This window comes from Urocitellus parryii, chromosome 6 (genome assembly GCF_045843805.1).
Source record: "Urocitellus parryii isolate mUroPar1 chromosome 6, mUroPar1.hap1, whole genome shotgun sequence".
Taxonomy (NCBI): domain Eukaryota; kingdom Metazoa; phylum Chordata; class Mammalia; order Rodentia; family Sciuridae; genus Urocitellus; species Urocitellus parryii.
The window spans coordinates 117,019,095-117,036,553 of NC_135536.1; positions in this window are offsets into that span (position 1 = coordinate 117,019,095).

Genomic DNA, 17,459 nt, shown 5'->3' on the forward strand with positions numbered 1-17,459 from the left:
AGTGAAGTTGACCCACCAGGAGGCCAGGCTCTTTGTGAGGGGCTCATCCCACTTATGGGAGTGTCACCAATTTCTTTGCCTCAGAAAAATAATCCTAGGCTTATTTAGGGCCTCTGCTAAAGTCCCCATTTTACAGATGGGGGAGCTGGGGCCCAGGAAGATGCTGACACCAGGAAAAGGGTATTGTCTACATGATATTGTCTGACCCAGTGGAATGGGTACCAGGCTGGGACTCAGAGGCCCAGGCTCAGGCCCTACTTTTTTTTTTTTTTTTTTTTTTAATATACAAAGGATTGAACCCAGGGGTACTGACCCACATCCCCAGCCCTTTTTAATTTTTTATTTTGAGATAGGGTCTCACTAAATTGCTGAGGTTGGCTTTGAACCCATGATCCTGCCTCAGCATCCTGAGCTGCTGGGATTACAGACATGCACCACTGTACCCAGCCCCAGGCCCTACTCCTGCCCTGTGATGCTGAGCTGGACACTGACCTTTACTGGGCCTTGGTTTTCTTGGATGAAAAATCTACTAAAGTTTTAATCATCGTCCACGCAGGAAATCTAAGAGGACAATGAATGTGGCAGGTTTCCAGAACCAGACTCAGGGATGTGTGAGCCTGCAAGGTGTACTGCATTCCTTTACCTCTGGATGACTATCTCTGTACTGGACCAGTGGTCAATTTCAGAGCTTTGAAGGTCCTGGGACAGCAGGAGGAGCCTAGGTGGGGATCAGGATGCTTGGCTTTTAACCCTGACTCTGCTACTAATTTGTGACCATATTCCTCATATCCCTGAACCTTAATTTCTTCATTGAATCGATGACAAGTCCTCTCCTTAAAAGCATGTGACATTCCTTACAAACTGGAGGGTTTGGTGTAAAGTTAATGTCTCTGTAACATAAGCCATGTTGCTCAAAGTCCCATTGGTGCTCTGGGTAGATTTTAGAATCAAAAGACTAGTGGCGGAAGATTGGCCTTTGCCCCTAAACACACCCTCATGCCCTTGAATGTGTTACTTCACCTCATGGAGCTTGGATCCCCTCCTGAAGTGGGTAGGCAATAAAGTGGTTGTTTCAAAGGATAAGAAGTTCCAGCAGAGTGTGAAGTGCTGGGTACCTGTGTGGGTGAGTTCTTCCCCTTTCCGCATCCAGGGCTACACACTGTTGCTCTCTAGGTGATTTTGTAGATTGGACACAGTAACCCAGAGCTGTCTGGGCCTCTTGGCCTATCTGTAAAACAGGCATAATGACCAATGTTTTTTCTTTCTGTCAGGGCTGGAGTAAGACTCAGACATGTTGTATCAAGTGCTTAAAAGAGGGACCCAGCAGCTGTGGGATTTGCCTGTGAGCTGAGGGGTGAGGAGAGTGGCCACCAAGTTCCCCAGTGATGAGTGCCCTCAAGAGCAGTATTTTTAGCTGCCCTTCCTGGGCAAAGCTCCAACTCCTGCATTTTAATGGAGAAATAATTCTCACAGTGCGACAAGCTGTAGCCTGCAGGTGTCACATTCATATTAAAGAGGGGACAGAGTGAGGGTTCATTTGCCTGGCTCGAGGTGTGACCGGAATTCGCCTCCAGGACCATTTGTAACCAGGACTGTGAAGACCAATCAGTGGGCCTGACCACTCACCACATGTAGGGAGGAGATGGGGGAGGGATGAAGGTGGTGTGCTGGGGACCCCGTGTCGTCCTGCTTCTTTTACTTGCTTGTTACAGAGTGCACGGCTACACACAAACGAAGGATGCCTTCCCCGGGGGTCTGTTCAGGGAGACATGCCTGCCCTTGCCTTGTCCCAGGATGCAGTCCCGTGTGGGCCATTGAACAGAGACCCTAGTGCCTTCTGAACAGATCCAGGTGCAAAGTCCAAGTTTTAAACAGAGACATGAATCTAAGTTTGCCCTGAGTAGCCAAAATGCCTGTCCTCCAAATGCAAGGGACTAGGAGAAGCAGGAGCTGGAGGAGGTTGGGGGACTGGGGTTGGGATGGGCATGGAGTGGAGCTGGTGGGCAGCAGACCTGAACAACACATGCAGACCACATGGAAATGTAGAAGGTGGTTGTCCTCACCTCTAGTTCCTCCACTCAGAGGGAAGTGTTCTTTAGGGTTTGCCATCCTTCCAGACTTTTCTCCAGGCTTCCACATTTACAAAAATGCAATCATACATATTATCCTGCAACTTTTTCTGTTTTTTTTTTACCATTTTCCTAAGTCAGGTCTGGAGTGCCCTCCTCCCTTCAGTCCTTATATTGATGTGTAATTCACATCTGGTGTTTAAAAGATGCTAATTCCCAGTGTGTGGTTCCATGAGTTTTCACACAAGCTTCTACTACTCAGATAGGGATGTGAAATAATTCTGGAATTCCAGAAAGTTCCCTTGCATCCCTCTCCAGTCAGTGTTGTTATCTGGAGATACTCTTCTGGCTGCTTTCCCCTTGGATTAGTTTTGCTTGCTCTTGAACTTCACATAAATGGAATCCTACAGTGCCTGCTATTTTGTATCTAGCTTCTTTCAAAGACCTTCTTTATTCCTTTTAAGTGGCTACGTAGCATCTCAGTGCTGCTGTTCTAGAATGTATTTTGCCAGTTCCTATGGTTTGGATATAAATAATGCAGCCTTGTACGTCAATTTCCACAATATGGAGTCGTAGAAGTGGGATCTCTGGATGCATTTTAAATGCTGGTAGAGTTGCCAATTATTTGGGCTGCCTTTTTAGCCAGTCCCACATAAGAAAGTGCCTGCAAAGAACATAGGGCCGTGAGCAAAACTGATTCTAGACAGGGCAAGAACTGTGCTTGGAATTAATGCTCTGACCGGGCTCTCAGGGATTCTCAGGGGTGGACAGGGCCTATGGTCATCCTATCCTCACATCTCCTCTATCTTTGTGTCTGAGGACTCCAGTCCCTGGGTAAATGTGTCTGCCTCCTGCTGGACGGTGTGGGTGCTGCACCACAGTCTGAGTGTGTGCCAGGGCTGGACTGAGCTTTGTGCCCAGGAGAGTGGCCATAATTGATGGAGGAAGTTCATAAGCATATTGCTGATGTAGGTGCCTCAGGGCAAGAGAAATCTTCTGCACTTGTGTCTGAAGGTATTCATGACATATTCAAATGGTATTCAAATGGTATGACATTCATACCATTTGACTCCACCAGCTCCAGGGAATTATGGTGACATCATTTTATCATTAATGAAGCAGTGCTCTGAGAGGGCAGAGAATAGCCTGGGTTTCATGGAAGAAGGTCTGTGATCTTTGCCACCAGCCTTTCCCCAGTATCTGAGCAGCATAATATCCCTCTCCCCTCCACCTTCCTGGAGGTATCTCCACCCCCATAACCCTCCTCTGGACATGTTTCACAATTGTTCCTTTTAAATTGAGGCCCGGACTTGGATCATAATATTTCTGCTCATAATTGGCCAGCCCCTCACCTCCTCAATCCTGTTTACTATGCTCCTAGTGATACAGTTCCATATCTTATTAGTCCAGTAGTTTTCAACCCTGGCTACTCATTAAAATCACTTAGGGCTTTTTAATAATGCTGGTGTTCTGGCTGCTTCTCCAGAAGTGATGATGCAATTGGTTGAGATCATTGCTAAATATTTGATGTGCATACCCCAGGGGCTCCAGCCTGGCTTTTAAGTTAATGCAAAATAGAATTCAGAGGGACAAACCTTTGAGATTAGGCACTTGAGAAAAGCCAGCTGTTCTTAGTGATCACTATATCAGACCAAAAAAAAGTGATCAAGTTTAGCATGGAGAAGAGGAGGGCTCTATTCACAACATGGGTCCAGGGGACAGCAGGAACCTCAAGTTTTTGCCATCAGACCAGACACCAGGCTCCAGGAGAGCAAGGATGGGGTGCCACAGGTGACAGCTAAATTCCTTTCAGCTTGTGTATAGGAAATTAGGGTCCCTCCCTACTCCTGAGTGTCACCTCCTCCCTCTTCCACTGCTTCCCTTTCTTCCTCTGTGCCTCTCTCTTGTCGCCCTTGGGCCTCCAGATGTGCATAGTCACGTGGCTGGTTCAGGCTCCCTCCTCCCTCCAGCACTGTGTGCTCCACGGAGGGAAGGACCATCTGTCCTGCTCCCCTTAGCTGTCAGTCTGTGCATTTGTGCCAACCTCAGAGGGAAACAGCTTTCTCTGTCTTCCTGCCCCTTCCCCACATCATAGGTGTGCTCCCCCCAGGGTATCCTGGGATCTCCACTATCCCATAGACCCGTAGTCTCCTGAGTGACCAAGCGCAGCATCTGGAGCTCCTCTACCACTGTCTCCCACCCCCACAACCTCCTGCAGGTCTCTGGCCCCTAGTTCTTCCTGTTTCAAGACTTACCTACCTGGAGTCTACCTCCTGAGTCCCAGGGTTCACAGGCCTCACGTTCCCTGGGTCTGAGTCTGCATCCTGGTCTGTTTCCTTCTTGCCCTTGTGTCAGCATCCTCTCAGAAAAAGCCCCTGCTCAGCATGACCCCACTCCGCCCCCACTGTTGGGGGTGGGAGAGGGCATCATGTCTCTGCAGAATGCCAACCACTGATCTGATGTTTTGCCTTACTGGCTAAGATAATTGAGTATAATTTGCTGCTAATGAATGAACGCACTTCTTGTTCCTATTGCTTTTGTAATTGCATCAAGGTCCATGTGCTTGCCGATGGCAGTTTAGTGGACATTCTTGGAACTGAAGCTGGTCAGGTTACTTAGGTTGCTCAGCCTCCTTAGATGACCTGGTCAGGGGCCTTGGTGACCTGGGAAGCATGGCCAGGGTGCTGATTTCCTTGGTGCCTATGCATGCTATTCTTCTGAGAGTCCTACAGTCTGCCGCAGCCAGGAGGATCTGGGTCAGCCCAACGGGAGATCATGCTGGCAGCTGGACTTCTGGACCTAGGACATGGGTGGAATGGACTCTGCAGGGCTGGGAAAGGAGAGTGCCTTTGGAGGACAGGGGATGGGGAAGTCAGGGTGGTATGAAAAAAGAGATGGAGAGGACTGACTGAGTGGCACAAGTTGCACGTCCCATGTTCAACTGTGTCTCCAAGCTGGTGCTCAAGTTCTCCCTTCCTCCAGGGCCACCCTCTCCTCTCTACCTGTGGTTATCCTTTACTCTCCCTCCCCTTGTCCCCAGATCACAGCCACCTGAAACACTTGCTCCTTCATAGCTCCCTAGGAGGGCCTCTCCCTCTCCCTAGAGAGTGGCAGGTTGGAGCTCTCTCTCCAGCTCGGTCCTGGGCACAGAGCAGCCCATCCTCAGATTCGCTGCAGGCAGGGAAGGAGCAGAACCACATTAATTCAGGTCTCTGAATGCAACTGAATATGGCTGGAGTTTACTTCTGCACTAGCCATGAAAAAAGGATTTCCCAGCAAATGAATAATGTAAATGAGGCTGCCAAAGGGTGCTTAACCTATTTAAAGGCATAATCTATTTTAAAAATCTTTTAGAAGCCCCTATTTACCCAGAAACAATTGATATGGTAATTGCAAGTCATTCTTTTTCTTTTTTTTTTTTTTCCTTTTATTTACCAGAGAAGGCTCCTAGGGCTCTGTTGGCCCACTCCCACGCTCTGTGGCTTGGTGGGGGGAACACTACCTGCCAACCCACAGGGAGCTGGTTCTGAATACTGTGTGTCCTCACAGCCTGCAGGTATAAAACAGGGTCAAGAGTAGCCAGCTCCCTTTCCTGGTTGACTAAAGGGGAGAGAGATTGCCCAAAGGACAGAGCCTTCATGGGGCCACCTCACTTGCATCCCGCAGGTCTGTGCAGATGGCGCTAGACTCGGCTAGGCCAAAGGGGCAAGATTTGACCTGAGCTTGACAGTAGGGGATGGATGGTCAGATGGGGTTTGTGTGTTGAGGGACAGGATAGAGATGGAGGCAGAGATTGCCCGTTGTTGGCTCAAGATTGCACTCGAAGGAGCCTCAGGCACCCCAGGGGAAGCAGCCATGGCCCCCTGAGTGCCAGTACTGCAGATCAATGTAATTTCTTGGCCTATAGATCGATGCTTCTTTCTTAGAGTTTAATTGGCTTGTTGGCTTTGGCTCTGGGAAGAGAAAGAAGCTCTTTCTCAAGGAGAGGAGCTGAATTAGAAGTGGCCATGGTGTTTCCATTCCTGCTACAGTCCCCCCAGAGGCATGATGGTTCAACAGACAGGACATCCGTCTTATCCCTCCCCAGACCCCAGCCAGTGCACTACCTGCCTGGTGGTGTGGGACGAGGCCCACCAAGCTGGCTTGGCTGAGGGGCTCCTAAGGACGGTAGTCTAGCCCTGTCGCCTGCTCTGCCTCTCCTGCTCCTGATGGCCCTGGATGGTGGGTGGCCTCTGATGTATGTGTGATTGGGCAGCAGGGAGGGAAGGGAGGAAGTAAGAGTAGGAGGACAAAGGACACCATCCACAAATCTAGAAATGTCAGCCTGCTGTGGAAGGGATCCCCTAGTCTCTTTTCTACTGTATTGTTGAACTCAGATGAGGAGGAATTGCCCAGCAATTAAGGATTAAGCCCAGAGTATCGCCCAGGAGGCATCTGCCCCAGCTTAGTGCCATGTCCTAAGAATTCTGCTGTATACCTCCATGGGGTTCCATCTGAGGACAAGAGTATGATTACAGGAGGTGCCACTTCCCCGGAGGGAGAGGGATCTCAACAAACTCAAAACAAACATCTCCTCTTTACATGCACAAGACCAGTCACTCCAAGTGGGTAAATGTGTTATTGGTGGCAGTAGGGGTAGTGGTGGTGGTAGCTGAAACCTTACAGGGCACCTTTCCTCCCAGCCTCACTAACCTCCTCTCTGCTCCTGTGGTTTTCCTAATAAATATCTCTAAAATATTAATGGAGGCAACTTCAACGAAGTAGCACAACATTGCTTTAAAATGATTTTCTTCCAATAGGAAGTTCGAGCATGAACTCAAATTCCCAAGCTTCTCAGGGCAGCCCCTTCAGGGTGGGGCAAGCCCCAGGTGGGCACTCAGGTTAATGAGCTTAGTATGGGGATCCCTTTCTTTTCTCAGGGAAGAGGAGTCCAGGCCTGATGGTAGGGGTGGAAGTATGGCCCTGTGACAGGGGTCAGCAACTGGACACTGGAGTCGGTGATGAGGTGGTTGGGGAGGCAGGCGAGCATTCTGGAAGAACTTCTGACAAGGGAGAGAGCCGAAGATGGAGTTGCTATAGAACCATGGACAGCACCTCCAAACTCTGCCCCTGGGAAACAGAAGCCCAGGAGATTGGGAGCACATATTCCTGGACCCAAGCCCCACCCTGTTGATAGGAATGGGGAAGGGCCATACTTTAGCAGAAAGTGATGGATATCATGGGTTGTGGGAAGGAACCTGGGGTACCTTGACTTCCAAAGAGTTGGAGGCTGAACAGAGCGGCAAGAGGTCATGATAGCAAAGCTTTGTATGCACATGTTGTGGGAGTAGTTTCTTTTTTCTTTTTCTTTTCTTTCTTTCTTCTTCTTCATCTTTTTTTTTTTTTTGTGTGTGTGTGTATGTGTGTGTTATTTGGGATTGAACCCAGGTGCACTTGACCACTGAGCCATATCCCCAGTCCTTTTTTTTAAAATATTTTATCTACAAATAGGTCTTGCTGAATTGATTCACTAAGTTGCTGAGGCTGTCTTTCAGCTTGCGATCCTCCTGCCTCAGCTTCCCCAGCAGCTGGGTTTACAGGTCTGCAGCACCACGCCAGGCAAGTAGTTTCAAATATGCATATGGACCCCAATTTGTTTCTCTGGGCTGTGAAAGTCCAAGCAACTCTTTCCTGCCCTCCTTGCACAAACTCCTGAGCTGTCCTCTCCTGTCCAGCTAGGATGGCACCGTCCAACCTCCACTTGGCATAGATGGGGAAATTGAGGTTCCTCCCCACCCCTGCCTCTTCCCAGCCAGAAGGAAAACCTTGCCCATATCTCTGTGGCAGGCAGAGAGACAGGAGGCCTTGATGGAGAAATCTGAGAAGAAGGGCTCACCCTCACCCCGCTGGTCCCCAGCAAAGTCTCTTTCTAACAAGAGCTGTTTTCATCCTCATCACCTAAAGCCCAGAGCTGCTCTAATTACGTGTCAGCCTGGAATCTGACAGGAAGCATTTTAATTATTAATTTGAAGTGTGCTGAGCATCAGGATGGAGGAAGGCTGGTTCTCTGAGCTCACACCAGCTCTGTCTGCTGGGATCTCATTAGTGACACCTCACGCCTCCCGGCCTTCCCTCCCTAGCTGGGGCCTCTTTCCTGCCCCCGCCCAGCATCCTATCGCCTCTCCCTTGACCTTCCCTGCCTCTCCCTTTGCTCTGCCCATTCTTTCTTTCTGTTTTTCCTTATGTTCTTTGGCACAGAGTCTTCCCATTAATAGATGGAGGAGACTGAGACCCCGGGAACGAAGGGGTCTGCCCAATGTCATGGTGTGTACTAGTCCCAGTCAAGGTGCATCCTTGGGTTTTCTGATTTGGAACTCTGTGGTTCCTGCCTGCCAGTGAAGGTGGACTTCTGCAGGGCTGTCCCTAACCTATTGTGTGCCATCTTCATAGCACATCATCAAAAGTGACGAAGTTTCTCCATTTTTTTTTTGTTGTTGTTCATTTGTTTCTTCAATGTATCTGACATTTTAAGGAACAGTTTTCTTGCTCCATTTACACCCATGCCCTCTGAGTTCTAGGGTCCCACTGCTTGTCCTGTCCCATGAGAGGTAGAGTCAGGGCCTGTTGAGGACTAAGTCATTGATGCCTGTTTCCTTTCCTGCCTCCAATCAAAAAAGATTTTATGATTGGTTGTCAGCTCACTGGTTGTTTTCTGGATTTAACTCCTGACACTCTCCTGTGGGGATCTGACTCTTCTGTCACAAGTCATTGTTTCTGCATTCTGGATTCTGGGCCACAAATCCCCAGCTAGAATGTAGCCCAGGGGCTAAAGAATGCCTGGTTTCACTTGTGTCCAGCTTTGATGTGGCTGGTGAGGTTGAGGTGACTTTCCTATCCCTGGTTTCCCTCCTTGTGCAGTTGGCAGATCCTCCGCCTTCCCAGGGTGTCCCTGCCTCTGCTTGTATCCAAGGCTTCATGCTTAGCAACCTGTGCTCAGTGGAGGGCCCCTAGTTTGTTTCTTTATGCAGCCTTCCTCAATGTTAGTTTTCGTGCTGTAGTGCATGAGAAGTCATAACCCGCTAGCAGGGATAAACACTTACGCTAATTTGATCTAGGAGGACCTGTGGGATCCAGAGGAGGAAGCAAGGAACCTTGGAGAAACTGGAGAAGACTTTGCAGACATGGTGACATTTGAGTTGTGCCTTGGAGAAAGAAGTCTTGGCATATCAGTCATGGTGCAATAAATGGAAGACACTGTATTTTAAGCAGAAAGGAATTGAAATTAGGATATTGGATGCTTACAACTTCAAAGGAGCCATCTTGAAGTTGGGTCTCTAGCAATAACTTCCAGAATATAGACTGTTATATTCTGGAACTAACTAGAACTGACAGGCCATGGAGCAACTTCCTTGGCAGTAGTAACCTGGATAGTGGCCCCCAAAGATGTCCATGTCCAATTCTTGGAGACTGTGAATGTTACCTTATGGCAAATGTGATTAGGTTATGAATCTTGAGCTGGGGATTATTCCAGATTATCCAGGTGGGCCTCATAGCATCACAAGTGTCCTTATAAGAGGGGGGCATGAAAGCAGAGTCAGAAAACCAAACAAAACAAAAATTGGAGATGGGATGAGAAAGCCAGAGCTGCCCTGAAGAGAAAGAAAGGGGCCAGGAGGCAAGGAACCTCCAGAAGGAGCACAGTGCTGCCCACCTTGAATTCAGCCCAGTGAAATTGCTCTGAACTTCTGACCAGCAGAATTGTAAAAGATAGGTTTGTGTTGTTATAAGTCTCGAAGTTCATGGCAATTAGTTACAGGAGCCAAAAGAACATGGGGTATGGGGAAGGAATCACTGGAACCATTGGGTTCAAGAACATGCTTCCAGAGCCTAATCCATTGCTGCTTCCTCTCTACACCTGGGAATCAGAAAATTCAACACGGAATCACTGCTGCATTTCCATGGTGAGTTTTGCTGGCTGAAAATAGCCAAACGCAGCCTCCAACTCTCTTCTTCCACGTCTTGCCAAAGTGCCTATAATTGCTGGAACCTGATTCACATACAGAGCCTCAGCTGAAAGGCACCCACATTTTTAGCTTTCCAGTCACCACAGTCTAACCAGGCTCGAGGACATGGTAGGAATGGAATGTTGAGTGTTAGTCAAAGGTGTCAAACACAGTGGGAAATAACTCGGGATTAAAATGAGCAACTGCATGTTCACACCTGTCCAGGGTATCACAGTGGAGAGATGGCACCAGCTGAGGCACAGGAGCTAGAACAACCTTCCATGTCAAGGTGAGGCTAAGCTCTTTGCCCAAAGTCCCCCAGCAAGGAAGTGACAGGTTTGAATCCAGCTTTGGTTGACTTTAGAGCTTGGGCTTCTAAATAATCACAGTACTGAGGAGGGGCAGGGACAGGGGAAGTCATGGAGAACACAAGAGCACAAAGGAACTGGGTGCTTCAGAGAATGTGGGCAGCTTGTATACCTTGAACAAGAGCTTCATGGCAGGAATGTCAAGGAGTAGGGAGGCTATCAGACACCAGGTGACAGAGGATTGAAGGTGCCCTGATAAATGCTGTAATAATTTTTGTCTTTCTCTCTCTCTTTATTTTTTCTCCCTCCCTCCTTCCTTCTCTCCCTCCCTCCCTTCCTTCCTTCCTTTCATTCTTGTTCCATAGAAGTTTTGCCTTTTGTAGTGAAGAATGATTTACAGTAGAGATCAGGGAGCTAAGGTGGGGAGAGAAGACTGAACCCTGACCCTGGTCATACACTGAGCCCCACTCTTGCCCTAGTCTGAATCCTATCCTTGGCCTCTGCCTGGGCACTAACTCTGGTTGTAGTCTGGGCAAGTCCCATAGCAGAATCCTTCTCTCATGCATCCTGGGAAGGCAATTGGGCAAAAAAAATGGTTCATTCAAGGCAGCCCTTCTCTATTGCTGTCTGCAGCCCAGAGCTTACATCCTTAAAAAGCTTAAAAAGTGTTAGTTTCTAGGATGTGAAGGATGACTGGACAATGCTTGCTTAGCACTTGATGAATGGAGGAGGAGGAAGAAGAAAAGAAGGAAGTGGGGCACAAGAGGAGGAGGAAGAGGGTGGGCCCAGGAGGGAGACCATAGGAAGGTGAGACCCTAGAACATTTGGCATCCTTTTCTACAATAAAGGGGGCTCTCATTACAGGCCTGAGCTCCCTGACAACCAGATGGGGGTAGGGGAGGGTGTAGTGACAATCTGCTGGGCCTCTAGGAGAGAGTTCAGATCCCAGGCCCTGCCATAGCCATAGGTCAGTGGGGTCTTAGTGAGAGGAGGGCTGGAGAAGCCTGTTAAGCAGGCTGTCCCTCCCTGTCCCTCCCTGGCATCCACTGGCAAGGCACAGGCCAGCTGTGGATGGAGGCAGCAGGCAGAGTTGAACCCTGGGGCTGAGCCCTAGGGAAACAGCCCCTTTTTCTAAAGTGAGGTGGGGACAGGTCCTCACAACTCTGGGATCAGCCAAGGTGGTCAGAGATGAGGTGATTCTCCCAGGTGCTGAAGCCTTGCATGGCTTCTCTGTGTCCCACCTTTCTATTGTCCCTTCCAGCTCTAAGAGTCATTTTGGCCATGCCTCCCTGTTCCCATGCAGATTTCCTGTTTTACTTCCAGTTTAGGGGAATTCTGTCCTTCTGGGACCTTTCTCCTGAGCTTAGGATATTTCCCAGAGCCAGTGGGACAGGAAGCAGAGAGCCTTTTAGAAGGAAGGACACATATTACCGGTTGCATCCTGCCATCTGGGCTTTGCACAGATGTCACTGAGCCTTCACAGCAGTGCTGTTGGTAGGTCTGACACCCTTGAGAAAGGGAAGTTCCAAGAGTAGGAGACAGGGCCCCAATTCAGATGTAGTCTCTGGCTCCAAAGACTGAGACCTCACAATGTGTCACTTGTAGGCTAGTTTCATCACCTTCTACAGGCAGCTTCTAAATTTGGCGGAGGAGTCAGTGATTATGAACCTCCAAGCTCCGGGACCCTGTCTGCCTGTCTGAGCTGCCATGAACCTGTTCTCTGCATCTGGAATTTTGGAATGAGCTCTCTGTCGTGGGTAAGGGGCAGTGAGGTGAGAATGATGGCTCTCTGGGATCAGCCTGGGTCAGGGCAGGGACCCTTTCAGTAGACACACCTGCCTCCTGTTCTGTTCCTTGAGGAACCTCTCCAGACCACAGTGCATGGGATGAAGGTGTTCAGGACAGGTGGAGTTCAGAAAGATGAGCTAAGACGAGGCTCTGAACCTGGACCAGTAGGCCCCAGTAGTCTCAGCTCAGAATCAGGACCATGTGTCCTTGTGGTCCTGTGCAGATGTGAGCATCACTATGTTGACCAAATGCAGGTGGCATCATTCCTGTGGTGTCCTCTGGGGAGCTGTGCTGAGGGGCCATGCCCATGAGGTACAACATGAATGGTGTTCCTGGCAGATACCCTCAGCACCTCCCAGTGAAGGACATTCTGATAGGCTTGGGGCAGAGTCAGTGGGGTGTCTTAGAGGACTTCTGGAATAGCACCCAACCCCAAGGCACCAGCAGCAGGGAAGCTGGGGGACACAGTGCTGATGTGGTCAGCTAGACCTATCTTGTCTGGAGCTCGGCTGGGACTTCAGAATAGAGATGAGAATCACCTCTATCTCTGACCACCTTGACTGATCCTGCCCTTACAGGGTTTGCAGTCTGTAGGGGAGACAGCTGGATGTATATGTATGTGTGTGGAGGTGGGGGGGACTTAGGGCAAAGGCACTTGTTAAGCAAAAATTCACTTAGCTAACACTTCACAATATCCCATCCAATACTTGAACAATGGCAGTTACTTAGTGAATGCGTTGTTTCTGTGGCTGATACTCTGGTGGATTGATGGAATAGCAATGAGAGCCACTTGATTTGAAGATCCCTTTATTAAAAAATGTGAAATCATTCCTCAGCTATGAAACAATGTTTTGATTTTTTTAAAATGGCAAAAATAAAAACAAACAAACAAAAAGAACCCCCCCCCCCCGCAAACAAACCAAAACGGGGTGAGTGCTTCTGAAATTCCAGCAGAGGCCAGTGGCCACAAAGAGTAAGAGGTTCCAGCAAAGTGGCCGCTCAGGCCTCCGCTTCCCCAAGACCCAGCATAACATCCTCTCCTTTCCCATAAGTCTTCAGGAATCATGACTCCCCTACACCTGGAACCAGAAGAGACGTTTAAATCCTGAGGGCCAAGGAGGTGCTTTAGAGAGCTGGAGTGGAGGCAAGAAGTACATCACTGAGAACTTGCCATGTGAAGCACATCAATTGTTCCTGCCCTCATGGGGTTTGCAGTCTGCTAGGGGAGACAACTGGATGTATATGTGTGTGTGTGGAAAAGGGATGGGGGGACTTAGGGCAGAGGCAACTGGGCTTCATGGTGCACGTCTGTAATCCCAGCAGCTCTGGAGGCTGAAGCAGGAGGATCATGAATTCAAAGCTAGCCTCAACAACTTAGCAAGGGTCTAAGCAACTCAGCAAGACCCTGTCTGTAAATAAGTCATAAGCTGGGTCCCCACCCCACCCAGACGATCTTCTGTTCAGCTCCTGCTGACTTGTTCAGTGAGTGAGTGCCAGCTCTGTGTTCTCATATCTACTGATTTTTTTTCCTAAGAAAATCTAGATATTTATGTAAAATTTTTTTTGAACAATGTGGGAAGCAAAGCAGGTGTGCAGGCTACCAATTTGCAATCTCTGAATGAGAGGAAGAGAAATGCCCAGGAAACTTCAGGGTGGGTAGGGTCAACTTGACCTGAGGGAATCTCTAGGCTCCAGAAGTTTTCAGAGTTCTCTACCCTGGGGCAGAACCCTGAAGCTACCTCAGCCTCTAGCAGAGTACAAGGAGCCCCTTTATTAGGAAGCCCAAGGAAAGGGTCTTCCTCAAGGAAGACTGACATGCTAAATAGGCAAAACTGGACTTTATATGGTGACCCACCCCAAGAAAGTTATCTTCTTTTGACTATACCAGCTCTGGAATGGAGTCTGTTTTGACAGAGGCTGGTACCCTACTCTCAGGTACCAGAGGCCTTGCAATGTGACCACATTTCAGTGATACCAGACAGAATTTCCCAGGGAATAGTACTAGAGCTGTCTGAGTTTGCCAAACTAAGCAACTTTTTCATTCTCCTGGCCAATAAATAGCCCAGGAACCTCCCGGTGCTCCCCTGGTGTGTCTGGGATCACAGGCCAACCCTGCCCATCCTCACCCTAACAGTGCTGTGTTCAGCACTCCTGGGACGCATCTGCCTTTATTGGGTGATTTTCTGGATTTAACCCTTTACACTCCCTGCTGAGTTGTGGAGGCAAATGTGCCTCCTCCTAGCAGTGACCCCACAGTCATTATCTGGGTGGGCAATGGGGAAAGATGGTACTCAGTTCCTTGACTATGAGGGGTTCCATAGTTCTGTAACTCTCCCTGAACTCCTGGGTCACTACCTATTAGTGAGCCTCCTCCTCCTTCCTCATTTCCTCAAAGTGCACTCAGCTCTGACTACCTCCTTCTAGAAGCCTCCCGCAATCAGTCTACTGTTTGGTTCAGGACAAATTCTCCACTCTCCAGGGATCTCCTGGGAGGGCTCCACCACTGGGCCAGAAAGAGTCAAGGAAACACCACAAAGATCAGGTCCTCCAGGCCTCTTTCCTTGGTTCCTCCACAGCCTGTACCTTATCGTGAGCCCCACCCTGTCCTGCTTTCTTGAAGGTGGAGGACAGGTATGGTAAGGCCTGGACACTGGTTTTCTGTGGCTTTTCTAAAATGGCAGCAGGGGAGGATGCCAAGGTGGGTCTGTTCCATTGTGGGTGGCTCCTGACCTGTGCACATCCCAGCAGGAACAGGAGGGAGAGTAGAGCTGCAGGCAGGTATGTGAGCTTGAGTGTTCCTGGCAGGGAGTCAGATCTGATCAGCACAGGGCCTGGGCTATAGGCAGCATCAAGACCCCTTGGTTTCCTTGGCTGCTTGGTTGGATGCAGGTAAAGGGGAGAGGTGTGTGGTGATGACAGCTCTGTCGGGGTGCAGGGCAAGCAGATGGGATAAATCAGGTCACATTGGAATCCCAGCTAGTTTACATGTACAGAGGCGATGAGGCCCCGATGTCCCACCCTACTGACCTGAAAGGTTGGGAATGCATTGTAGGAGGGATGTTTAACTTGCTGTGCAGGATGAAATTATTTTCAAGGGTTCTAACATGATCACACTGCTTACCAATGTGCTTATTTGGTGTTCTATCTTTTAAAGGGGTCCCTATCTCGTTAGTCTCTATGGATCCATCTAGTCTACCAGACTAGACAGGCCCACAGCCTCCTTCTCCCTTAATTAGGAGGATGGAGTCCCTCCAAGGGGGCTGGAGGGCTCTGAAGTTGCTTGCTGACAGTGCTCTCTGCTTTCTCCGTTTGCACCAATGTGCACCCTTTGTTCAAACAAGTCCTCGATACTGTCCACCATATGAGTCACCTCAATCATCTTCATCTGAAAGTCCTACCAGCTCCAAATGCCATGCATTCTCCCTTCCCCCTTTCAAGGAAGCTCCATTTCAAGTCCTTTCTTTTCTCAGAATCCTTTCCTGAACACTCCAGCGCTCCCTTCCTGCTCTCAGAGCCCCAAAAGCCCAGACCAGTAAGACCTCGGCATTTACAGTGTAGACAGCAGGCTGGTCTTCTGGCAGTGCCTGAGACAGAAGAGGAAAGGGCACTTTGGACCTGAAGCTGTTTTTCTCTGGGTCACCTGGTTAGTGCCCCAGGCTCACTGGCAACTGGGGGTAGGGCTCTAGGGCTCCTGCCCAAGCTGAATTGATGAAGGTGGGCCTGACCCCTGCTGAGCATCATACAGAAAATCACATGGCAGGCACTTCATAGACACTAGCTCTCAATATATAGTATGAATTATAATAGCTGTGTCAAGTCCCAGCTCTGCCAATCTCTGCCTGTGCGACTTTGAGCAAAGTCCTTATTTGTTCACCAGTTTCCTCACCTGACTTGTAAAATGAAGACCATGGTTAATCCATTTACTCAATAAATGATGATTGAACAACCTATTCTGTACTGGGACCAACTAAATCTGCCATTTAGTGTTAGTTAAAATGTGTGATCCGGAGCCTGACATTTGCTAAGCTGTCAATAAGTGCCAGTTTTCTTACACAAGTCTCAGCAGAACAGTCAGTAGGAGCTGAGCGTGGTGGAGCATGCCTATAATCCCAGATGCTCAAAGTCAGCCTCAGCAAAAAGCGAGGTGCTGAGCAACTCGTTGAGATCCTGTCTAAATAAAATGAAAAATAGGGCTGGGATGTGGCTCCGTGGTTGAGTGCCCTGAGTTCAATCCCTGCTATACACACACACACACACACACACACACACAAAGAATGATCAGGAGGTTGGAGTAGGTTGGGTAGGAGGGGTTGGGGCAGGAGAAGGGGAACTCAGAAGGGAGGATTGCAGGGCTGGGCCTAACTGCTTCTTATTTTCCCAGCATGCCCTTCTTTTCCTTCTTGTTAACATACTCATGCTTTGTTTCTAACAGGGGCTGATTCTGGAGTCTCTGAAAATATGCCTTCCTTTCTGTCCCTTGGTTTCACCAGACCATGTCTGTAGGCTGCATTGTCTGTCCCTTGTCTATAAAGTGGATACAGTGATGCCTCGTCATTCTTAGACACTTGGGACACTGCGGTGTGCCCACCCTATAGAAGTGGCTAGGATCCTCTATCCCTGAAGAACATGCCCCAGAGTGGCCACCTCACCAACCTGGTCCCCTGCCTCATGCTCCTGGCCCCCTTTTTCCTGGCATCACAGGTTGGACCCAGTGTCATTTCTGGCTTTTCTGTGCTGAAACCCCAAACCCTTCAGTTTTGACTTTGCCTAGTCCCTGCTCACAAACCTTCACAGGGGAGGGGGTTGGGTGTATGTGTGTGCTTAAGTGACACAAGACCTGGCACATAGGTGATCCTCAATAAAGGTTGATCGAATTAATGCACAATGGATATTTCCTCTGCAAATGGGGTTCATTCATTCATTCAACAAACATTTATTGAACCCAAGACCCATTCAGTGCCAGGCTCTGAGTCAGGGGTTGTGATATTCAGGCTGATGATAACAAAGTTCTCCAAACTCTGCTCATAGACTTTTCCCTCTCAACTCACTCCCCAAGGTCCTCCTGGCTCTTAGGCCACTCAGCCCTCATCCTTTCCCCCCCAGAGACCAAAGCACTGGTTCCATCATGCATTTGAACTGCAGCAGATGTTTGACTGCTAAGTCACTGAGTTTGGGGTTGAATCCTGGTCCATAACTCATCCCGTGTGATCGTTAGCAAAGTGACTTAACTTTTCAGAACCTCAGGGTCCTCATTAAAAAATAGGCATAAGTAAAATGGCTTATCTCATAATTTACTATGAGGAATAAATGAG